Source organism: Triturus cristatus, chromosome 5_2 (assembly GCF_964204655.1).
Source record: "Triturus cristatus chromosome 5_2, aTriCri1.1, whole genome shotgun sequence".
In the NCBI taxonomy this organism is placed as follows: Eukaryota; Metazoa; Chordata; class Amphibia; order Caudata; family Salamandridae; genus Triturus; species Triturus cristatus.
In genome coordinates this window covers 574,917,047-574,939,442 of record NC_140588.1, presented here as the reverse complement: position 1 = coordinate 574,939,442, position 22,396 = coordinate 574,917,047, and the positions used below count along the sequence as shown (strand labels likewise).

At 53.5% G+C, this 22,396-nt stretch overlaps 18 non-coding genes across 18 annotated transcripts; 13 read left to right on the top strand and 5 right to left on the bottom strand.

Annotated features, from left to right (window-relative positions):
• Positions 1-513: 513 nt before the first annotated feature.
• On the top strand, positions 514-585 carry TRNAE-CUC (transfer RNA glutamic acid (anticodon CUC)). The gene has a single exon. It is a non-coding gene; the product is annotated as a tRNA-Glu (tRNA).
• Positions 586-1,711: 1,126 nt separating this feature from the next.
• TRNAL-UAA (transfer RNA leucine (anticodon UAA)) lies at positions 1,712-1,794 on the bottom strand. Its single transcript has one exon. It is a non-coding gene; the product is annotated as a tRNA-Leu (tRNA).
• A 243-nt stretch (positions 1,795-2,037) lies between these two features.
• Positions 2,038-2,109, top strand: TRNAE-UUC (transfer RNA glutamic acid (anticodon UUC)). Its single transcript has one exon. It is a non-coding gene; the product is annotated as a tRNA-Glu (tRNA).
• A 1,828-nt stretch (positions 2,110-3,937) lies between these two features.
• Positions 3,938-4,020, bottom strand: TRNAL-UAA (transfer RNA leucine (anticodon UAA)). Its single transcript has one exon. It is a non-coding gene; the product is annotated as a tRNA-Leu (tRNA).
• Positions 4,021-4,263: 243 nt separating this feature from the next.
• TRNAE-UUC (transfer RNA glutamic acid (anticodon UUC)) lies at positions 4,264-4,335 on the top strand. Its single transcript has one exon. It is a non-coding gene; the product is annotated as a tRNA-Glu (tRNA).
• A 1,828-nt stretch (positions 4,336-6,163) lies between these two features.
• TRNAL-UAA (transfer RNA leucine (anticodon UAA)) lies at positions 6,164-6,246 on the bottom strand. The gene has a single exon. It is a non-coding gene; the product is annotated as a tRNA-Leu (tRNA).
• A 243-nt stretch (positions 6,247-6,489) lies between these two features.
• TRNAE-UUC (transfer RNA glutamic acid (anticodon UUC)) lies at positions 6,490-6,561 on the top strand. Its single transcript has one exon. It is a non-coding gene; the product is annotated as a tRNA-Glu (tRNA).
• Positions 6,562-7,191: 630 nt separating this feature from the next.
• On the top strand, positions 7,192-7,263 carry TRNAE-CUC (transfer RNA glutamic acid (anticodon CUC)). Its single transcript has one exon. It is a non-coding gene; the product is annotated as a tRNA-Glu (tRNA).
• A 1,126-nt stretch (positions 7,264-8,389) lies between these two features.
• On the bottom strand, positions 8,390-8,472 carry TRNAL-UAA (transfer RNA leucine (anticodon UAA)). The gene has a single exon. It is a non-coding gene; the product is annotated as a tRNA-Leu (tRNA).
• Positions 8,473-8,715: 243 nt separating this feature from the next.
• On the top strand, positions 8,716-8,787 carry TRNAE-UUC (transfer RNA glutamic acid (anticodon UUC)). Its single transcript has one exon. It is a non-coding gene; the product is annotated as a tRNA-Glu (tRNA).
• Positions 8,788-10,615: 1,828 nt separating this feature from the next.
• TRNAL-UAA (transfer RNA leucine (anticodon UAA)) lies at positions 10,616-10,698 on the bottom strand. The gene has a single exon. It is a non-coding gene; the product is annotated as a tRNA-Leu (tRNA).
• A 243-nt stretch (positions 10,699-10,941) lies between these two features.
• Positions 10,942-11,013, top strand: TRNAE-UUC (transfer RNA glutamic acid (anticodon UUC)). The gene has a single exon. It is a non-coding gene; the product is annotated as a tRNA-Glu (tRNA).
• Positions 11,014-11,643: 630 nt separating this feature from the next.
• TRNAE-CUC (transfer RNA glutamic acid (anticodon CUC)) lies at positions 11,644-11,715 on the top strand. Its single transcript has one exon. It is a non-coding gene; the product is annotated as a tRNA-Glu (tRNA).
• A 1,452-nt stretch (positions 11,716-13,167) lies between these two features.
• Positions 13,168-13,239, top strand: TRNAE-UUC (transfer RNA glutamic acid (anticodon UUC)). The gene has a single exon. It is a non-coding gene; the product is annotated as a tRNA-Glu (tRNA).
• A 2,154-nt stretch (positions 13,240-15,393) lies between these two features.
• Positions 15,394-15,465, top strand: TRNAE-UUC (transfer RNA glutamic acid (anticodon UUC)). The gene has a single exon. It is a non-coding gene; the product is annotated as a tRNA-Glu (tRNA).
• Positions 15,466-17,619: 2,154 nt separating this feature from the next.
• TRNAE-UUC (transfer RNA glutamic acid (anticodon UUC)) lies at positions 17,620-17,691 on the top strand. The gene has a single exon. It is a non-coding gene; the product is annotated as a tRNA-Glu (tRNA).
• A 2,154-nt stretch (positions 17,692-19,845) lies between these two features.
• Positions 19,846-19,917, top strand: TRNAE-UUC (transfer RNA glutamic acid (anticodon UUC)). Its single transcript has one exon. It is a non-coding gene; the product is annotated as a tRNA-Glu (tRNA).
• A 2,154-nt stretch (positions 19,918-22,071) lies between these two features.
• On the top strand, positions 22,072-22,143 carry TRNAE-UUC (transfer RNA glutamic acid (anticodon UUC)). Its single transcript has one exon. It is a non-coding gene; the product is annotated as a tRNA-Glu (tRNA).
• The last annotated feature ends 253 nt before the right edge of the window (positions 22,144-22,396 follow it).

The window sequence follows — 22,396 nt, the reverse complement described above, 5'->3', positions numbered from 1 at the left end:
CCCTGTGTCCCAGGTTGCTTTGCTCCCATTGCCCTCAGCCACCTTCATGCGCACGCAGTCCCCCACCCAGTCAGGTGCTCTATGTGGGCGTAAAGTGCAGTACCAGCTCATCAGAAAGGTAAATTGCTGGAAAACCCGGCTGCGATGTATACATCTACTTTGGAGCACTCTTCTCCCTTGCACTCTTGAATCGGTCATTCGCAATGTATTCTTCCAGCAAGCTGAATAACGAGGTAGGTGTGAGAAGGTGTACCAGCTGTCTTTGAGCTATCAGCGGCCACTAGGTGTCCCTCTTGTGATTTCCCGGGGATCCCGATTGTACAGGAATTCGTCGGTTCAGTAGCACGGGGGAGGGGATGGCCTGTGCTTGGAAGTGACAAACAGTCTGGTGGAATCATGAGTGTTTTTTCAAGTTCTGATTCATATTCGCTGTAGAATAAAATATGCTTTCAGCCCCCATGAGCTTTGTCACTAGGAGAGCAGTGTAGGAACTTTTGCTGTATGGCTCTGGGTTCCCTGGTGGTCTAGTGGTTAGGATTCGGCGCTCTCACCGCCGCGGCCCGGGTTCGATTCCCGGTCAGGGAACAGTCCTTCTTCTGCCCTTGAATGCTTTTCCTTCCCGCAGGTCAGGGCTTCTCAAAATGAATTTGCTTTTCTGACAAACAGTTTGCCTAGCATCCCGCAATCTGGCTCCTAATTTGATTTTCGCAAGGTTCCCTTTGAGTTGCTTTCCTCGGCGGGAGGAAAATCTCTTGTGCAAGGCTCTTGAGGAAGTGAGATTCTGTATTCCGAGGTGCGCTTCTTTTCGTAGGCTTCTGACCACATGGTGTGCGGCAGGAAGTCATCTTTGACAGGGCCGCAGGCTTTGTCTCCAAATGGCATCCCGGACCCACTGCAACCCACCTTTTTGCTGAAACGGAAGTCTGGTTCAGGGTAAGAAAAAGCTGAGCTGCACGTACCGAAAGCAGCAGAGCCCAGCGGCGGAGAGGGTGTGGCCAGGGCTGTCTGATTTGCATAGTGACCAGTGGCATCTTGGGAATGTACAGGCTTTGGAGCCTAACGGGTGCTGCAGGGGTCTGCCTGGCCGGAGAAATGCCTGTCTGGCGCTCCCCTCAGGACACACGTGTCTTCCGTTCGAGCATGGAGGGTGAGGGACATGGGTCACCCTCATATACAGGGGTGTGGGCATGGGCAGGATGGGGCGTGGGGGACCCGTCAGGGCATTGCCCGTTTGGAAGCCCGTTCGGAAGGCAAGAGGAGGCGGAGGCGGAGGCGGGAATCTCTGCTCAATTTTTTCCCGAGGCCTGGGGACAAGCCTTTGCACATTTGATCCAGCCGGGCCTGCATCAGCAGATCCTGCTCCGATGGCAAGGGAGAGCCTGCAGGTGTAAATCAAAGAAAGGGGAGAAATCCGCAAGAGGCGGGTTAACAAATTCCAGTGGCAGGCCCATGTTCCCCAGGAAGCAAGTACTTCCTCCTGCTCCCTTCAGTGGGAAAAGACATAGGAGGTGTATTTCTCTAAGCAGGGGCTCTGCGTAGGTGGCACTGCATTGCTTTGGGAAGCATCCATGCTAAGTGCAGAGTAGCAGCAGACCCCACAGCTGAGACGTGAATTGGGACTGTTAAGGAAGGGCACTGGGAGGGTGAGGAGGGCAGAGGAAAATGCTTTAAAAAAGCATCTGCAAGTTCCTACACACCCGCTGAAAACCCATACCAGGGATGGGGCTCGAACCCATGCGGACAACTGTCCATTGGATCTTAAGTCCAACGCCTTAACCACTCGGCCACCCTGGTGAGACCCTAGGCCCTGCCTTACTCAGCTCCCTTTTCATGCTGGCTGCTCCAGCGCAGGCTGTCCAGCAAGAGGTGATTGCAGAGTAAAAAGGCTTTTGCAGGAGGATAAAGGTAATTGCTTATGACAAACACACTGTGTGACACCTAACTTTTCCCCACTCGTACTTTATGGGCAATCTATACAGTGGAGTTAGCTTAGTCACAATAAGGAAGTGAGCAAGGCAGGCTCACAAGAGCATCTCCTCCCTGGTGGTCTAGTGGCTAGGATTCGGCGCTTTCACCGCCGCGGCCCGGGTTCGATTCCCGGTCAGGGAAGATCCCTCTAAGACGTAGACGTGCGTAATTTGTCCACGCAGCTCAGCTTTTTTTAATCGAAGGTCCTTAAAAAGGCACCCCGACCTATAGACGAAAGCAGAGGAAAGGGGCTGGGTCCCCTGTGTCCCAGGTTGCTTTGCTCCCATTGCCCTCAGCCACCTTCATGCGCACGCAGTCCCCCACCCAGTCAGGTGCTCTATGTGGGCGTAAAGTGCAGTACCAGCTCATCAGAAAGGTAAATTGCTGGAAAACCCGGCTGCGATGTATACATCTACTTTGGAGCACTCTTCTCCCTTGCACTCTTGAATCGGTCATTCGCAATGTATTCTTCCAGCAAGCTGAATAACGAGGTAGGTGTGAGAAGGTGTACCAGCTGTCTTTGAGCTATCAGCGGCCACTAGGTGTCCCTCTTGTGATTTCCCGGGGATCCCGATTGTACAGGAATTCGTCGGTTCAGTAGCACGGGGGAGGGGATGGCCTGTGCTTGGAAGTGACAAACAGTCTGGTGGAATCATGAGTGTTTTTTCAAGTTCTGATTCATATTCGCTGTAGAATAAAATATGCTTTCAGCCCCCATGAGCTTTGTCACTAGGAGAGCAGTGTAGGAACTTTTGCTGTATGGCTCTGGGTTCCCTGGTGGTCTAGTGGTTAGGATTCGGCGCTCTCACCGCCGCGGCCCGGGTTCGATTCCCGGTCAGAGAACAGTCCTTCTTCTGCCCTTGAATGCTTTTCCTTCCCGCAGGTCAGGGCTTCTCAAAATGAATTTGCTTTTCTGACAAACAGTTTGCCTAGCATCCCGCAATCTGGCTCCTAATTTGATTTTCGCAAGGTTCCCTTTGAGTTGCTTTCCTCGGCGGGAGGAAAATCTCTTGTGCAAGGCTCTTGAGGAAGTGAGATTCTGTATTCCGAGGTGCGCTTCTTTTCGTAGGCTTCTGACCACATGGTGTGCGGCAGGAAGTCATCTTTGACAGGGCCGCAGGCTTTGTCTCCAAATGGCATCCCGGACCCACTGCAACCCACCTTTTTGCTGAAACGGAAGTCTGGTTCAGGGTAAGAAAAAGCTGAGCTGCACGTACCGAAAGCAGCAGAGCCCAGCGGCGGAGAGGGTGTGGCCAGGGCTGTCTGATTTGCATAGTGACCAGTGGCATCTTGGGAATGTACAGGCTTTGGAGCCTAACGGGTGCTGCAGGGGTCTGCCTGGCCGGAGAAATGCCTGTCTGGCGCTCCCCTCAGGACACACGTGTCTTCCGTTCGAGCATGGAGGGTGAGGGACATGGGTCACCCTCATATACAGGGGTGTGGGCATGGGCAGGATGGGGCGTGGGGGACCCGTCAGGGCATTGCCCGTTTGGAAGCCCGTTCGGAAGGCAAGAGGAGGCGGAGGCGGAGGCGGGAATCTCTGCTCAATTTTTTCCCGAGGCCTGGGGACAAGCCTTTGCACATTTGATCCAGCCGGGCCTGCATCAGCAGATCCTGCTCCGATGGCAAGGGAGAGCCTGCAGGTGTAAATCAAAGAAAGGGGAGAAATCCGCAAGAGGCGGGTTAACAAATTCCAGTGGCAGGCCCATGTTCCCCAGGAAGCAAGTACTTCCTCCTGCTCCCTTCAGTGGGAAAAGACATAGGAGGTGTATTTCTCTAAGCAGGGGCTCTGCGTAGGTGGCACTGCATTGCTTTGGGAAGCATCCATGCTAAGTGCAGAGTAGCAGCAGACCCCACAGCTGAGACGTGAATTGGGACTGTTAAGGAAGGGCACTGGGAGGGTGAGGAGGGCAGAGGAAAATGCTTTAAAAAAGCATCTGCAAGTTCCTACACACCCGCTGAAAACCCATACCAGGGATGGGGCTCGAACCCATGCGGACAACTGTCCATTGGATCTTAAGTCCAACGCCTTAACCACTCGGCCACCCTGGTGAGACCCTAGGCCCTGCCTTACTCAGCTCCCTTTTCATGCTGGCTGCTCCAGCGCAGGCTGTCCAGCAAGAGGTGATTGCAGAGTAAAAAGGCTTTTGCAGGAGGATAAAGGTAATTGCTTATGACAAACACACTGTGTGACACCTAACTTTTCCCCACTCGTACTTTATGGGCAATCTATACAGTGGAGTTAGCTTAGTCACAATAAGGAAGTGAGCAAGGCAGGCTCACAAAAGCATCTCCTCCCTGGTGGTCTAGTGGCTAGGATTCGGCGCTTTCACCGCCGCGGCCCGGGTTCGATTCCCGGTCAGGGAAGATCCCTCTAAGACGTAGACGTGCGTAATTTGTCCACGCAGCTCAGCTTTTTTTAATCGAAGGTCCTTAAAAAGGCACCCCGACCTATAGACGAAAGCAGAGGAAAGGGGCTGGGTCCCCTGTGTCCCAGGTTGCTTTGCTCCCATTGCCCTCAGCCACCTTCATGCGCACGCAGTCCCCCACCCAGTCAGGTGCTCTATGTGGGCGTAAAGTGCAGTACCAGCTCATCAGAAAGGTAAATTGCTGGAAAACCCGGCTGCGATGTATACATCTACTTTGGAGCACTCTTCTCCCTTGCACTCTTGAATCGGTCATTCGCAATGTATTCTTCCAGCAAGCTGAATAACGAGGTAGGTGTGAGAAGGTGTACCAGCTGTCTTTGAGCTATCAGCGGCCACTAGGTGTCCCTCTTGTGATTTCCCGGGGATCCCGATTGTACAGGAATTCGTCGGTTCAGTAGCACGGGGGAGGGGATGGCCTGTGCTTGGAAGTGACAAACAGTCTGGTGGAATCATGAGTGTTTTTTCAAGTTCTGATTCATATTCGCTGTAGAATAAAATATGCTTTCAGCCCCCATGAGCTTTGTCACTAGGAGAGCAGTGTAGGAACTTTTGCTGTATGGCTGTGGGTTTCCTGGTGGTCTAGTGGTTAGGATTCGGTGCTCTCACCGCCGCGGCCCGGGTTCGATTCCCGGTCAGGGAACAGTCCTTCTTCTGCCCTTGAATGCTTTTCCTTCCCGCAGGTCAGGGCTTCTCAAAATGAATTTGCTTTTCTGACAAACAGTTTGCCTAGCATCCCGCAATCTGGCTCCTAATTTGATTTTCGCAAGGTTCCCTTTGAGTTGCTTTCCTCGGCGGGAGGAAAATCTCTTGTGCAAGGCTCTTGAGGAAGTGAGATTCTGTATTCCGAGGTGCGCTTCTTTTCGTAGGCTTCTGACCACATGGTGTGCGGCAGGAAGTCATCTTTGACAGGGCCGCAGGCTTTGTCTCCAAATGGCATCCCGGACCCACTGCAACCCACCTTTTTGCTGAAACGGAAGTCTGGTTCAGGGTAAGAAAAAGCTGAGCTGCACGTACCGAAAGCAGCAGAGCCCAGCGGCGGAGAGGGTGTGGCCAGGGCTGTCTGATTTGCATAGTGACCAGTGGCATCTTGGGAATGTACAGGCTTTGGAGCCTAACGGGTGCTGCAGGGGTCTGCCTGGCCGGAGAAATGCCTGTCTGGCGCTCCCCTCAGGACACACGTGTCTTCCGTTCGAGCATGGAGGGTGAGGGACATGGGTCACCCTCATATACAGGGGTGTGGGCATGGGCAGGATGGGGCGTGGGGGACCCGTCAGGGCATTGCCCGTTTGGAAGCCCGTTCGGAAGGCAAGAGGAGGCGGAGGCGGAGGCGGGAATCTCTGCTCAATTTTTTCCCGAGGCCTGGGGACAAGCCTTTGCACATTTGATCCAGCCGGGCCTGCATCAGCAGATCCTGCTCCGATGGCAAGGGAGAGCCTGCAGGTGTAAATCAAAGAAAGGGGAGAAATCCGCAAGAGGCGGGTTAACAAATTCCAGTGGCAGGCCCATGTTCCCCAGGAAGCAAGTACTTCCTCCTGCTCCCTTCAGTGGGAAAAGACATAGGAGGTGTATTTCTCTAAGCAGGGGCTCTGCGTAGGTGGCACTGCATTGCTTTGGGAAGCATCCATGCTAAGTGCAGAGTAGCAGCAGACCCCACAGCTGAGACGTGAATTGGGACTGTTAAGGAAGGGCACTGGGAGGGTGAGGAGGGCAGAGGAAAATGCTTTAAAAAAGCATCTGCAAGTTCCTACACACCCGCTGAAAACCCATACCAGGGATGGGGCTCGAACCCATGCGGACAACTGTCCATTGGATCTTAAGTCCAACGCCTTAACCACTCGGCCACCCTGGTGAGACCCTAGGCTCTGCCTTACTCAGCTCCCTTTTCATGCTGGCTGCTCCAGCGCAGGCTGTCCAGCAAGAGGTGATTGCAGAGTAAAAAGGCTTTTGCAGGAGGATAAAGGTAATTGCTTATGACAAACACACTGTGTGACACCTAACTTTTCCCCACTCGTACTTTATGGGCAATCTATACAGTGGAGTTAGCTTAGTCACAATAAGGAAGTGAGCAAGGCAGGCTCACAAGAGCATCTCCTCCCTGGTGGTCTAGTGGCTAGGATTCGGCGCTTTCACCGCCGCGGCCCGGGTTCGATTCCCGGTCAGGGAAGATCCCTCTAAGACGTAGACGTGCGTAATTTGTCCACGCAGCTCAGCTTTTTTTAATCGAAGGTCCTTAAAAAGGCACCCCGACCTATAGACGAAAGCAGAGGAAAGGGGCTGGGTCCCCTGTGTCCCAGGTTGCTTTGCTCCCATTGCCCTCAGCCACCTTCATGCGCACGCAGTCCCCCACCCAGTCAGGTGCTCTATGTGGGCGTAAAGTGCAGTACCAGCTCATCAGAAAGGTAAATTGCTGGAAAACCCGGCTGCGATGTATACATCTACTTTGGAGCACTCTTCTCCCTTGCACTCTTGAATCGGTCATTCGCAATGTATTCTTCCAGCAAGCTGAATAACGAGGTAGGTGTGAGAAGGTGTACCAGCTGTCTTTGAGCTATCAGCGGCCACTAGGTGTCCCTCTTGTGATTTCCCGGGGATCCCGATTGTACAGGAATTCGTCGGTTCAGTAGCACGGGGGAGGGGATGGCCTGTGCTTGGAAGTGACAAACAGTCTGGTGGAATCATGAGTGTTTTTTCAAGTTCTGATTCATATTCGCTGTAGAATAAAATATGCTTTCAGCCCCCATGAGCTTTGTCACTAGGAGAGCAGTGTAGGAACTTTTGCTGTATGGCTCTGGGTTCCCTGGTGGTCTAGTGGTTAGGATTCGGCGCTCTCACCGCCGCGGCCCGGGTTCGATTCCCGGTCAGGGAACAGTCCTTCTTCTGCCCTTGAATGCTTTTCCTTCCCGCAGGTCAGGGCTTCTCAAAATGAATTTGCTTTTCTGACAAACAGTTTGCCTAGCATCCCGCAATCTGGCTCCTAATTTGATTTTCGCAAGGTTCCCTTTGAGTTGCTTTCCTCGGCGGGAGGAAAATCTCTTGTGCAAGGCTCTTGAGGAAGTGAGATTCTGTATTCCGAGGTGCGCTTCTTTTCGTAGGCTTCTGACCACATGGTGTGCGGCAGGAAGTCATCTTTGACAGGGCCGCAGGCTTTGTCTCCAAATGGCATCCCGGACCCACTGCAACCCACCTTTTTGCTGAAACGGAAGTCTGGTTCAGGGTAAGAAAAAGCTGAGCTGCACGTACCGAAAGCAGCAGAGCCCAGCGGCGGAGAGGGTGTGGCCAGGGCTGTCTGATTTGCATAGTGACCAGTGGCATCTTGGGAATGTACAGGCTTTGGAGCCTAACGGGTGCTGCAGGGGTCTGCCTGGCCGGAGAAATGCCTGTCTGGCGCTCCCCTCAGGACACACGTGTCTTCCGTTCGAGCATGGAGGGTGAGGGACATGGGTCACCCTCATATACAGGGGTGTGGGCATGGGCAGGATGGGGCGTGGGGGACCCGTCAGGGCATTGCCCGTTTGGAAGCCCGTTCGGAAGGCAAGAGGAGGCGGAGGCGGAGGCGGGAATCTCTGCTCAATTTTTTCCCGAGGCCTGGGGACAAGCCTTTGCACATTTGATCCAGCCGGGCCTGCATCAGCAGATCCTGCTCCGATGGCAAGGGAGAGCCTGCAGGTGTAAATCAAAGAAAGGGGAGAAATCCGCAAGAGGCGGGTTAACAAATTCCAGTGGCAGGCCCATGTTCCCCAGGAAGCAAGTACTTCCTCCTGCTCCCTTCAGTGGGAAAAGACATAGGAGGTGTATTTCTCTAAGCAGGGGCTCTGCGTAGGTGGCACTGCATTGCTTTGGGAAGCATCCATGCTAAGTGCAGAGTAGCAGCAGACCCCACAGCTGAGACGTGAATTGGGACTGTTAAGGAAGGGCACTGGGAGGGTGAGGAGGGCAGAGGAAAATGCTTTAAAAAAGCATCTGCAAGTTCCTACACACCCGCTGAAAACCCATACCAGGGATGGGGCTCGAACCCATGCGGACAACTGTCCATTGGATCTTAAGTCCAACGCCTTAACCACTCGGCCACCCTGGTGAGACCCTAGGCCCTGCCTTACTCAGCTCCCTTTTCATGCTGGCTGCTCCAGCGCAGGCTGTCCAGCAAGAGGTGATTGCAGAGTAAAAAGGCTTTTGCAGGAGGATAAAGGTAATTGCTTATGACAAACACACTGTGTGACACCTAACTTTTCCCCACTCGTACTTTATGGGCAATCTATACAGTGGAGTTAGCTTAGTCACAATAAGGAAGTGAGCAAGGCAGGCTCACAAGAGCATCTCCTCCCTGGTGGTCTAGTGGCTAGGATTCGGCGCTTTCACCGCCGCGGCCCGGGTTCGATTCCCGGTCAGGGAAGATCCCTCTAAGACGTAGACGTGCGTAATTTGTCCACGCAGCTCAGCTTTTTTTAATCGAAGGTCCTTAAAAAGGCACCCCGACCTATAGACGAAAGCAGAGGAAAGGGGCTGGGTCCCCTGTGTCCCAGGTTGCTTTGCTCCCATTGCCCTCAGCCACCTTCATGCGCACGCAGTCCCCCACCCAGTCAGGTGCTCTATGTGGGCGTAAAGTGCAGTACCAGCTCATCAGAAAGGTAAATTGCTGGAAAACCCGGCTGCGATGTATACATCTACTTTGGAGCACTCTTCTCCCTTGCACTCTTGAATCGGTCATTCGCAATGTATTCTTCCAGCAAGCTGAATAACGAGGTAGGTGTGAGAAGGTGTACCAGCTGTCTTTGAGCTATCAGCGGCCACTAGGTGTCCCTCTTGTGATTTCCCGGGGATCCCGATTGTACAGGAATTCGTCGGTTCAGTAGCACGGGGGAGGGGATGGCCTGTGCTTGGAAGTGACAAACAGTCTGGTGGAATCATGAGTGTTTTTTCAAGTTCTGATTCATATTCGCTGTAGAATAAAATATGCTTTCAGCCCCCATGAGCTTTGTCACTAGGAGAGCAGTGTAGGAACTTTTGCTGTATGGCTGTGGGTTTCCTGGTGGTCTAGTGGTTAGGATTCGGTGCTCTCACCGCCGCGGCCCGGGTTCGATTCCCGGTCAGGGAACAGTCCTTCTTCTGCCCTTGAATGCTTTTCCTTCCCGCAGGTCAGGGCTTCTCAAAATGAATTTGCTTTTCTGACAAACAGTTTGCCTAGCATCCCGCAATCTGGCTCCTAATTTGATTTTCGCAAGGTTCCCTTTGAGTTGCTTTCCTCGGCGGGAGGAAAATCTCTTGTGCAAGGCTCTTGAGGAAGTGAGATTCTGTATTCCGAGGTGCGCTTCTTTTCGTAGGCTTCTGACCACATGGTGTGCGGCAGGAAGTCATCTTTGACAGGGCCGCAGGCTTTGTCTCCAAATGGCATCCCGGACCCACTGCAACCCACCTTTTTGCTGAAACGGAAGTCTGGTTCAGGGTAAGAAAAAGCTGAGCTGCACGTACCGAAAGCAGCAGAGCCCAGCGGCGGAGAGGGTGTGGCCAGGGCTGTCTGATTTGCATAGTGACCAGTGGCATCTTGGGAATGTACAGGCTTTGGAGCCTAACGGGTGCTGCAGGGGTCTGCCTGGCCGGAGAAATGCCTGTCTGGCGCTCCCCTCAGGACACACGTGTCTTCCGTTCGAGCATGGAGGGTGAGGGACATGGGTCACCCTCATATACAGGGGTGTGGGCATGGGCAGGATGGGGCGTGGGGGACCCGTCAGGGCATTGCCCGTTTGGAAGCCCGTTCGGAAGGCAAGAGGAGGCGGAGGCGGAGGCGGGAATCTCTGCTCAATTTTTTCCCGAGGCCTGGGGACAAGCCTTTGCACATTTGATCCAGCCGGGCCTGCATCAGCAGATCCTGCTCCGATGGCAAGGGAGAGCCTGCAGGTGTAAATCAAAGAAAGGGGAGAAATCCGCAAGAGGCGGGTTAACAAATTCCAGTGGCAGGCCCATGTTCCCCAGGAAGCAAGTACTTCCTCCTGCTCCCTTCAGTGGGAAAAGACATAGGAGGTGTATTTCTCTAAGCAGGGGCTCTGCGTAGGTGGCACTGCATTGCTTTGGGAAGCATCCATGCTAAGTGCAGAGTAGCAGCAGACCCCACAGCTGAGACGTGAATTGGGACTGTTAAGGAAGGGCACTGGGAGGGTGAGGAAGGCAGAGGAAAATGCTTTAAAAAAGCATCTGCAAGTTCCTACACACCCGCTGAAAACCCATACCAGGGATGGGGCTCGAACCCATGCGGACAACTGTCCATTGGATCTTAAGTCCAACGCCTTAACCACTCGGCCACCCTGGTGAGACCCTAGGCCCTGCCTTACTCAGCTCCCTTTTCATGCTGGCTGCTCCAGCGCAGGCTGTCCAGCAAGAGGTGATTGCAGAGTAAAAAGGCTTTTGCAGGAGGATAAAGGTAATTGCTTATGACAAACACACTGTGTGACACCTAACTTTTCCCCACTCGTACTTTATGGGCAATCTATACAGTGGAGTTAGCTTAGTCACAATAAGGAAGTGAGCAAGGCAGGCTCACAAGAGCATCTCCTCCCTGGTGGTCTAGTGGCTAGGATTCGGCGCTTTCACCGCCGCGGCCCGGGTTCGATTCCCGGTCAGGGAAGATCCCTCTAAGACGTAGACGTGCGTAATTTGTCCACGCAGCTCAGCTTTTTTTAATCGAAGGTCCTTAAAAAGGCACCCCGACCTATAGACGAAAGCAGAGGAAAGGGGCTGGGTCCCCTGTGTCCCAGGTTGCTTTGCTCCCATTGCCCTCAGCCACCTTCATGCGCACGCAGTCCCCCACCCAGTCAGGTGCTCTATGTGGGCGTAAAGTGCAGTACCAGCTCATCAGAAAGGTAAATTGCTGGAAAACCCGGCTGCGATGTATACATCTACTTTGGAGCACTCTTCTCCCTTGCACTCTTGAATCGGTCATTCGCAATGTATTCTTCCAGCAAGCTGAATAACGAGGTAGGTGTGAGAAGGTGTACCAGCTGTCTTTGAGCTATCAGCGGCCACTAGGTGTCCCTCTTGTGATTTCCCGGGGATCCCGATTGTACAGGAATTCGTCGGTTCAGTAGCACGGGGGAGGGGATGGCCTGTGCTTGGAAGTGACAAACAGTCTGGTGGAATCATGAGTGTTTTTTCAAGTTCTGATTCATATTCGCTGTAGAATAAAATATGCTTTCAGCCCCCATGAGCTTTGTCACTAGGAGAGCAGTGTAGGAACTTTTGCTGTATGGCTCTGGGTTCCCTGGTGGTCTAGTGGTTAGGATTCGGCGCTCTCACCGCCGCGGCCCGGGTTCGATTCCCGGTCAGGGAACAGTCCTTCTTCTGCCCTTGAATGCTTTTCCTTCCCGCAGGTCAGGGCTTCTCAAAATGAATTTGCTTTTCTGACAAACAGTTTGCCTAGCATCCCGCAATCTGGCTCCTAATTTGATTTTCGCAAGGTTCCCTTTGAGTTGCTTTCCTCGGCGGGAGGAAAATCTCTTGTGCAAGGCTCTTGAGGAAGTGAGATTCTGTATTCCGAGGTGCGCTTCTTTTCGTAGGCTTCTGACCACATGGTGTGCGGCAGGAAGTCATCTTTGACAGGGCCGCAGGCTTTGTCTCCAAATGGCATCCCGGACCCACTGCAACCCACCTTTTTGCTGAAACGGAAGTCTGGTTCAGGGTAAGAAAAAGCTGAGCTGCACGTACCGAAAGCAGCAGAGCCCAGCGGCGGAGAGGGTGTGGCCAGGGCTGTCTGATTTGCATAGTGACCAGTGGCATCTTGGGAATGTACAGGCTTTGGAGCCTAACGGGTGCTGCAGGGGTCTGCCTGGCCGGAGAAATGCCTGTCTGGCGCTCCCCTCAGGACACACGTGTCTTCCGTTCGAGCATGGAGGGTGAGGGACATGGGTCACCCTCATATACAGGGGTGTGGGCATGGGCAGGATGGGGCGTGGGGGACCCGTCAGGGCATTGCCCGTTTGGAAGCCCGTTCGGAAGGCAAGAGGAGGCGGAGGCGGAGGCGGGAATCTCTGCTCAATTTTTTCCCGAGGCCTGGGGACAAGCCTTTGCACATTTGATCCAGCCGGGCCTGCATCAGCAGATCCTGCTCCGATGGCAAGGGAGAGCCTGCAGGTGTAAATCAAAGAAAGGGGAGAAATCCGCAAGAGGCGGGTTAACAAATTCCAGTGGCAGGCCCATGTTCCCCAGGAAGCAAGTACTTCCTCCTGCTCCCTTCAGTGGGAAAAGACATAGGAGGTGTATTTCTCTAAGCAGGGGCTCTGCGTAGGTGGCACTGCATTGCTTTGGGAAGCATCCATGCTAAGTGCAGAGTAGCAGCAGACCCCACAGCTGAGACGTGAATTGGGACTGTTAAGGAAGGGCACTGGGAGGGTGAGGAGGGCAGAGGAAAATGCTTTAAAAAAGCATCTGCAAGTTCCTACACACCCGCTGAAAACCCATACCAGGGATGGGGCTCGAACCCATGCGGACAACTGTCCATTGGATCTTAAGTCCAACGCCTTAACCACTCGGCCACCCTGGTGAGACCCTAGGCCCTGCCTTACTCAGCTCCCTTTTCATGCTGGCTGCTCCAGCGCAGGCTGTCCAGCAAGAGGTGATTGCAGAGTAAAAAGGCTTTTGCAGGAGGATAAAGGTAATTGCTTATGACAAACACACTGTGTGACACCTAACTTTTCCCCACTCGTACTTTATGGGCAATCTATACAGTGGAGTTAGCTTAGTCACAATAAGGAAGTGAGCAAGGCAGGCTCACAAGAGCATCTCCTCCCTGGTGGTCTAGTGGCTAGGATTCGGCGCTTTCACCGCCGCGGCCCGGGTTCGATTCCCGGTCAGGGAAGATCCCTCTAAGACGTAGACGTGCGTAATTTGTCCACGCAGCTCAGCTTTTTTTAATCGAAGGTCCTTAAAAAGGCACCCCGACCTATAGACGAAAGCAGAGGAAAGGGGCTGGGTCCCCTGTGTCCCAGGTTGCTTTGCTCCCATTGCCCTCAGCCACCTTCATGCGCACGCAGTCCCCCACCCAGTCAGGTGCTCTATGTGGGCGTAAAGTGCAGTACCAGCTCATCAGAAAGGTAAATTGCTGGAAAACCCGGCTGCGATGTATACATCTACTTTGGAGCACTCTTCTCCCTTGCACTCTTGAATCGGTCATTCGCAATGTATTCTTCCAGCAAGCTGAATAACGAGGTAGGTGTGAGAAGGTGTACCAGCTGTCTTTGAGCTATCAGCGGCCACTAGGTGTCCCTCTTGTGATTTCCCGGGGATCCCGATTGTACAGGAATTCGTCGGTTCAGTAGCACGGGGGAGGGGATGGCCTGTGCTTGGAAGTGACAAACAGTCTGGTGGAATCATGAGTGTTTTTTCAAGTTCTGATTCATATTCGCTGTAGAATAAAATATGCTTTCAGCCCCCATGAGCTTTGTCACTAGGAGAGCAGTGTAGGAACTTTTGCTGTATGGCTCTGGGTTCCCTGGTGGTCTAGTGGTTAGGATTCGGCGCTCTCACCGCCGCGGCCCGGGTTCGATTCCCGGTCAGAGAACAGTCCTTCTTCTGCCCTTGAATGCTTTTCCTTCCCGCAGGTCAGGGCTTCTCAAAATGAATTTGCTTTTCTGACAAACAGTTTGCCTAGCATCCCGCAATCTGGCTCCTAATTTGATTTTCGCAAGGTTCCCTTTGAGTTGCTTTCCTCGGCGGGAGGAAAATCTCTTGTGCAAGGCTCTTGAGGAAGTGAGATTCTGTATTCCGAGGTGCGCTTCTTTTCGTAGGCTTCTGACCACATGGTGTGCGGCAGGAAGTCATCTTTGACAGGGCCGCAGGCTTTGTCTCCAAATGGCATCCCGGACCCACTGCAACCCACCTTTTTGCTGAAACGGAAGTCTGGTTCAGGGTAAGAAAAAGCTGAGCTGCACGTACCGAAAGCAGCAGAGCCCAGCGGCGGAGAGGGTGTGGCCAGGGCTGTCTGATTTGCATAGTGACCAGTGGCATCTTGGGAATGTACAGGCTTTGGAGCCTAACGGGTGCTGCAGGGGTCTGCCTGGCCGGAGAAATGCCTGTCTGGCGCTCCCCTCAGGACACACGTGTCTTCCGTTCGAGCATGGAGGGTGAGGGACATGGGTCACCCTCATATACAGGGGTGTGGGCATGGGCAGGATGGGGCGTGGGGGACCCGTCAGGGCATTGCCCGTTTGGAAGCCCGTTCGGAAGGCAAGAGGAGGCGGAGGCGGAGGCGGGAATCTCTGCTCAATTTTTTCCCGAGGCCTGGGGACAAGCCTTTGCACATTTGATCCAGCCGGGCCTGCATCAGCAGATCCTGCTCCGATGGCAAGGGAGAGCCTGCAGGTGTAAATCAAAGAAAGGGGAGAAATCCGCAAGAGGCGGGTTAACAAATTCCAGTGGCAGGCCCATGTTCCCCAGGAAGCAAGTACTTCCTCCTGCTCCCTTCAGTGGGAAAAGACATAGGAGGTGTATTTCTCTAAGCAGGGGCTCTGCGTAGGTGGCACTGCATTGCTTTGGGAAGCATCCATGCTAAGTGCAGAGTAGCAGCAGACCCCACAGCTGAGACGTGAATTGGGACTGTTAAGGAAGGGCACTGGGAGGGTGAGGAGGGCAGAGGAAAATGCTTTAAAAAAGCATCTGCAAGTTCCTACACACCCGCTGAAAACCCATACCAGGGATGGGGCTCGAACCCATGCGGACAACTGTCCATTGGATCTTAAGTCCAACGCCTTAACCACTCGGCCACCCTGGTGAGACCCTAGGCCCTGCCTTACTCAGCTCCCTTTTCATGCTGGCTGCTCCAGCGCAGGCTGTCCAGCAAGAGGTGATTGCAGAGTAAAAAGGCTTTTGCAGGAGGATAAAGGTAATTGCTTATGACAAACACACTGTGTGACACCTAACTTTTCCCCACTCGTACTTTATGGGCAATCTATACAGTGGAGTTAGCTTAGTCACAATAAGGAAGTGAGCAAGGCAGGCTCACAAAAGCATCTCCTCCCTGGTGGTCTAGTGGCTAGGATTCGGCGCTTTCACCGCCGCGGCCCGGGTTCGATTCCCGGTCAGGGAAGATCCCTCTAAGACGTAGACGTGCGTAATTTGTCCACGCAGCTCAGCTTTTTTTAATCGAAGGTCCTTAAAAAGGCACCCCGACCTATAGACGAAAGCAGAGGAAAGGGGCTGGGTCCCCTGTGTCCCAGGTTGCTTTGCTCCCATTGCCCTCAGCCACCTTCATGCGCACGCAGTCCCCCACCCAGTCAGGTGCTCTATGTGGGCGTAAAGTGCAGTACCAGCTCATCAGAAAGGTAAATTGCTGGAAAACCCGGCTGCGATGTATACATCTACTTTGGAGCACTCTTCTCCCTTGCACTCTTGAATCGGTCATTCGCAATGTATTCTTCCAGCAAGCTGAATAACGAGGTAGGTGTGAGAAGGTGTACCAGCTGTCTTTGAGCTATCAGCGGCCACTAGGTGTCCCTCTTGTGATTTCCCGGGGATCCCGATTGTACAGGAATTCGTCGGTTCAGTAGCACGGGGGAGGGGATGGCCTGTGCTTGGAAGTGACAAACAGTCTGGTGGAATCATGAGTGTTTTTTCAAGTTCTGATTCATATTCGCTGTAGAATAAAATATGCTTTCAGCCCCCATGAGCTTTGTCACTAGGAGAGCAGTGTAGGAACTTTTGCTGTATGGCTGTGGGTTTCCTGGTGGTCTAGTGGTTAGGATTCGGTGCTCTCACCGCCGCGGCCCGGGTTCGATTCCCGGTCAGGGAACAGTCCTTCTTCTGCCCTTGAATGCTTTTCCTTCCCGCAGGTCAGGGCTTCTCAAAATGAATTTGCTTTTCTGACAAACAGTTTGCCTAGCATCCCGCAATCTGGCTCCTAATTTGATTTTCGCAAGGTTCCCTTTGAGTTGCTTTCCTCGGCGGGAGGAAAATCTCTTGTGCAAGGCTCTTGAGGAAGTGAGATTCTGTATTCCGAGGTGCGCTTCTTTTCGTAGGCTTCTGACCACATGGTGTGCGGCAGGAAGTCATCTTTGACAGGGCCGCAGGCTTTGTCTCCAAATGGCATCCCGGACCCACTGCAACCCACCTTTTTGCTGAAACGGAAGTCTGGTTCAGGGTAAGAAAAAGCTGAGCTGCACGTACCGAAAGCAGCAGAGCCCAGCGGCGGAGAGGGTGTGGCCAGGGCTGTCTGATTTGCATAGTGACCAGTGGCATCTTGGGAATGTACAGGCTTTGGAGCCTAACGGGTGCTGCAGGGGTCTGCCTGGCCGGAGAAATGCCTGTCTGGCGCTCCCCTCAGGACACACGTGTCTTCCGTTCGAGCATGGAGGGTGAGGGACATGGGTCACCCTCATATACAGGGGTGTGGGCATGGGCAGGATGGGGCGTGGGGGACCCGTCAGGGCATTGCCCGTTTGGAAGCCCGTTCGGAAGGCAAGAGGAGGCGGAGGCGGAGGCGGGAATCTCTGCTCAATTTTTTCCCGAGGCCTGGGGACAAGCCTTTGCACATTTGATCCAGCCGGGCCTGCATCAGCAGATCCTGCTCCGATGGCAAGGGAGAGCCTGCAGGTGTAAATCAAAGAAAGGGGAGAAATCCGCAAGAGGCGGGTTAACAAATTCCAGTGGCAGGCCCATGTTCCCCAGGAAGCAAGTACTTCCTCCTGCTCCCTTCAGTGGGAAAAGACATAGGAGGTGTATTTCTCTAAGCAGGGGCTCTGCGTAGGTGGCACTGCATTGCTTTGGGAAGCATCCATGCTAAGTGCAGAGTAGCAGCAGACCCCACAGCTGAGACGTGAATTGGGACTGTTAAGGAAGGGCACTGGGAGGGTGAGGAGGGCAGAGGAAAATGCTTTAAAAAAGCATCTGCAAGTTCCTACACACCCGCTGAAAACCCATACCAGGGATGGGGCTCGAACCCATGCGGACAACTGTCCATTGGATCTTAAGTCCAACGCCTTAACCACTCGGCCACCCTGGTGAGACCCTAGGCCCTGCCTTACTCAGCTCCCTTTTCATGCTGGCTGCTCCAGCGCAGGCTGTCCAGCAAGAGGTGATTGCAGAGTAAAAAGGCTTTTGCAGGAGGATAAAGGTAATTGCTTATGACAAACACACTGTGTGACACCTAACTTTTCCCCACTCGTACTTTATGGGCAATCTATACAGTGGAGTTAGCTTAGTCACAATAAGGAAGTGAGCAAGGCAGGCTCACAAGAGCATCTCCTCCCTGGTGGTCTAGTGGCTAGGATTCGGCGCTTTCACCGCCGCGGCCCGGGTTCGATTCCCGGTCAGGGAAGATCCCTCTAAGACGTAGACGTGCGTAATTTGTCCACGCAGCTCAGCTTTTTTTAATCGAAGGTCCTTAAAAAGGCACCCCGACCTATAGACGAAAGCAGAGGAAAGGGGCTGGGTCCCCTGTGTCCCAGGTTGCTTTGCTCCCATTGCCCTCAGCCACCTTCATGCGCACGCAGTCCCCCACCCAGTCAGGTGCTCTATGTGGGCGTAAAGTGCAGTACCAGCTCATCAGAAAGGTAAATTGCTGGAAAACCCGGCTGCGATGTATACATCTACTTTGGAGCACTCTTCTCCCTTGCACTCTTGAATCGGTCATTCGCAATGTATTCTTCCAGCAAGCTGAATAACGAGGTAGGTGTGAGAAGGTGTACCAGCTGTCTTTGAGCTATCAGCGGCCACTAGGTGTCCCTCTTGTGATTTCCCGGGGATCCCGATTGTACAGGAATTCGTCGGTTCAGTAGCACGGGGGAGGGGATGGCCTGTGCTTGGAAGTGACAAACAGTCTGGTGGAATCATGAGTGTTTTTTCAAGTTCTGATTCATATTCGCTGTAGAATAAAATATGCTTTCAGCCCCCATGAGCTTTGTCACTAGGAGAGCAGTGTAGGAACTTTTGCTGTATGGCTCTGGGTTCCCTGGTGGTCTAGTGGTTAGGATTCGGCGCTCTCACCGCCGCGGCCCGGGTTCGATTCCCGGTCAGAGAACAGTCCTTCTTCTGCCCTTGAATGCTTTTCCTTCCCGCAGGTCAGGGCTTCTCAAAATGAATTTGCTTTTCTGACAAACAGTTTGCCTAGCATCCCGCAATCTGGCTCCTAATTTGATTTTCGCAAGGTTCCCTTTGAGTTGCTTTCCTCGGCGGGAGGAAAATCTCTTGTGCAAGGCTCTTGAGGAAGTGAGATTCTGTATTCCGAGGTGCGCTTCTTTTCGTAGGCTTCTGACCACATGGTGTGCGGCAGGAAGTCATCTTTGACAGGGCCGCAGGCTTTGTCTCCAAATGGCATCCCGGACCCACTGCAACCCACCTTTTTGCTGAAACGGAAGTCTGGTTCAGGGTAAGAAAAAGCTGAGCTGCACGTACCGAAAGCAGCAGAGCCCAGCGGCGGAGAGGGTGTGGCCAGGGCTGTCTGATTTGCATAGTGACCAGTGGCATCTTGGGAATGTACAGGCTTTGGAGCCTAACGGGTGCTGCAGGGGTCTGCCTGGCCGGAGAAATGCCTGTCTGGCGCTCCCCTCAGGACACACGTGTCTTCCGTTCGAGCATGGAGGGTGAGGGACATGGGTCACCCTCATATACAGGGGTGTGGGCATGGGCAGGATGGGGCGTGGGGGACCCGTCAGGGCATTGCCCGTTTGGAAGCCCGTTCGGAAGGCAAGAGGAGGCGGAGGCGGAGGCGGGAATCTCTGCTCAATTTTTTCCCGAGGCCTGGGGACAAGCCTTTGCACATTTGATCCAGCCGGGCCTGCATCAGCAGATCCTGCTCCGATGGCAAGGGAGAGCCTGCAGGTGTAAATCAAAGAAAGGGGAGAAATCCGCAAGAGGCGGGTTAACAAATTCCAGTGGCAGGCCCATGTTCCCCAGGAAGCAAGTACTTCCTCCTGCTCCCTTCAGTGGGAAAAGACATAGGAGGTGTATTTCTCTAAGCAGGGGCTCTGCGTAGGTGGCACTGCATTGCTTTGGGAAGCATCCATGCTAAGTGCAGAGTAGCAGCAGACCCCACAGCTGAGACGTGAATTGGGACTGTTAAGGAAGGGCACTGGGAGGGTGAGGAGGGCAGAGGAAAATGCTTTAAAAAAGCATCTGCAAGTTCCTACACACCCGCTGAAAACCCATACCAGGGATGGGGCTCGAACCCATGCGGACAACTGTCCATTGGATCTTAAGTCCAACGCCTTAACCACTCGGCCACCCTGGTGAGACCCTAGGCCCTGCCTTACTCAGCTCCCTTTTCATGCTGGCTGCTCCAGCGCAGGCTGTCCAGCAAGAGGTGATTGCAGAGTAAAAAGGCTTTTGCAGGAGGATAAAGGTAATTGCTTATGACAAACACACTGTGTGACACCTAACTTTTCCCCACTCGTACTTTATGGGCAATCTATACAGTGGAGTTAGCTTAGTCACAATAAGGAAGTGAGCAAGGCAGGCTCACAAAAGCATCTCCTCCCTGGTGGTCTAGTGGCTAGGATTCGGCGCTTTCACCGCCGCGGCCCGGGTTCGATTCCCGGTCAGGGAAGATCCCTCTAAGACGTAGACGTGCGTAATTTGTCCACGCAGCTCAGCTTTTTTTAATCGAAGGTCCTTAAAAAGGCACCCCGACCTATAGACGAAAGCAGAGGAAAGGGGCTGGGTCCCCTGTGTCCCAGGTTGCTTTGCTCCCATTGCCCTCAGCCACCTTCATGCGCACGCAGTCCCCCACCCAGTCAGGTGCTCTATGTGGGCGTAAAGTGCAGTACCAGCTCATCAGAAAGGTAAATTGCTGGAAAACCCGGCTGCGATGTATACATCTACTTTGGAGCACTCTTCTCCCTTGCACTCTTGAATCGGTCATTCGCAATGTATTCTTCCAGCAAGCTGAATAACGAGGTAGGTGTGAGAAGGTGTACCAGCTGTCTTTGAGCTATCAGCGGCCACTAGGTGTCCCTCTTGTGATTTCCCGGGGATCCCGATTGTACAGGAATTCGTCGGTTCAGTAGCACGGGGGAGGGGATGGCCTGTGCTTGGAAGTGACAAACAGTCTGGTGGAATCATGAGTGTTTTTTCAAGTTCTGATTCATATTCGCTGTAGAATAAAATATGCTTTCAGCCCCCATGAGCTTTGTCACTAGGAGAGCAGTGTAGGAACTTTTGCTGTATGGCTGTGGGTTTCCTGGTGGTCTAGTGGTTAGGATTCGGTGCTCTCACCGCCGCGGCCCGGGTTCGATTCCCGGTCAGGGAACAGTCCTTCTTCTGCCCTTGAATGCTTTTCCTTCCCGCAGGTCAGGGCTTCTCAAAATGAATTTGCTTTTCTGACAAACAGTTTGCCTAGCATCCCGCAATCTGGCTCCTAATTTGATTTTCGCAAGGTTCCCTTTGAGTTGCTTTCCTCGGCGGGAGGAAAATCTCTTGTGCAAGGCTCTTGAGGAAGTGAGATTCTGTATTCCGAGGTGCGCTTCTTTTCGTAGGCTTCTGACCACATGGTGTGCGGCAGGAAGTCATCTTTGACAGGGCCGCAGGCTTTGTCTCCAAATGGCATCCCGGACCCACTGCAACCCACCTTTTTGCTGAAACGGAAGTCTGGTTCAGGGTAAGAAAAAGCTGAGCTGCACGTACCGAAAGCAGCAGAGCCCAGCGGCGGAGAGGGTGTGGCCAGGGCTGTCTGATTTGCATAGTGACCAGTGGCATCTTGGGAATGTACAGGCTTTGGAGCCTAACGGGTGCTGCAGGGGTCTGCCTGGCCGGAGAAATGCCTGTCTGGCGCTCCCCTCAGGACACACGTGTCTTCCGTTCGAGCATGGAGGGTGAGGGACATGGGTCACCCTCATATACAGGGGTGTGGGCATGGGCAGGATGGGGCGTGGGGGACCCGTCAGGGCATTGCCCGTTTGGAAGCCCGTTCGGAAGGCAAGAGGAGGCGGAGGCGGAGGCGGGAATCTCTGCTCAATTTTTTCCCGAGGCCTGGGGACAAGCCTTTGCACATTTGATCCAGCCGGGCCTGCATCAGCAGATCCTGCTCCGATGGCAAGGGAGAGCCTGCAGGTGTAAATCAAAGAAAGGGGAGAAATCCGCAAGAGGCGGGTTAACAAATTCCAGTGGCAGGCCCATGTTCCCCAGGAAGCAAGTACTTCCTCCTGCTCCCTTCAGTGGGAAAAGACATAGGAGGTGTATTTCTCTAAGCAGGGGCTCTGCGTAGGTGGCACTGCATTGCTTTGGGAAGCATCCATGCTAAGTGCAGAGTAGCAGCAGACCCCACAGCTGAGACGTGAATTGGGACTGTTAAGGAAGGGCACTGGGAGGGTGAGGAGGGCAGAGGAAAATGCTTTAAAAAAGCATCTGCAAGTTCCTACACACCCGCTGAAAACCCATACCAGGGATGGGGCTCGAACCCATGCGGACAACTGTCCATTGGATCTTAAGTCCAACGCCTTAACCACTCGGCCACCCTGGTGAGACCCTAGGCCCTGCCTTACTCAGCTCCCTTTTCATGCTGGCTGCTCCAGCGCAGGCTGTCCAGCAAGAGGTGATTGCAGAGTAAAAAGGCTTTTGCAGGAGGATAAAGGTAATTGCTTATGACAAACACACTGTGTGACACCTAACTTTTCCCCACTCGTACTTTATGGGCAATCTATACAGTGGAGTTAGCTTAGTCACAATAAGGAAGTGAGCAAGGCAGGCTCACAAGAGCATCTCCTCCCTGGTGGTCTAGTGGCTAGGATTCGGCGCTTTCACCGCCGCGGCCCGGGTTCGATTCCCGGTCAGGGAAGATCCCTCTAAGACGTAGACGTGCGTAATTTGTCCACGCAGCTCAGCTTTTTTTAATCGAAGGTCCTTAAAAAGGCACCCCGACCTATAGACGAAAGCAGAGGAAAGGGGCTGGGTCCCCTGTGTCCCAGGTTGCTTTGCTCCCATTGCCCTCAGCCACCTTCATGCGCACGCAGTCCCCCACCCAGTCAGGTGCTCTATGTGGGCGTAAAGTGCAGTACCAGCTCATCAGAAAGGTAAATTGCTGGAAAACC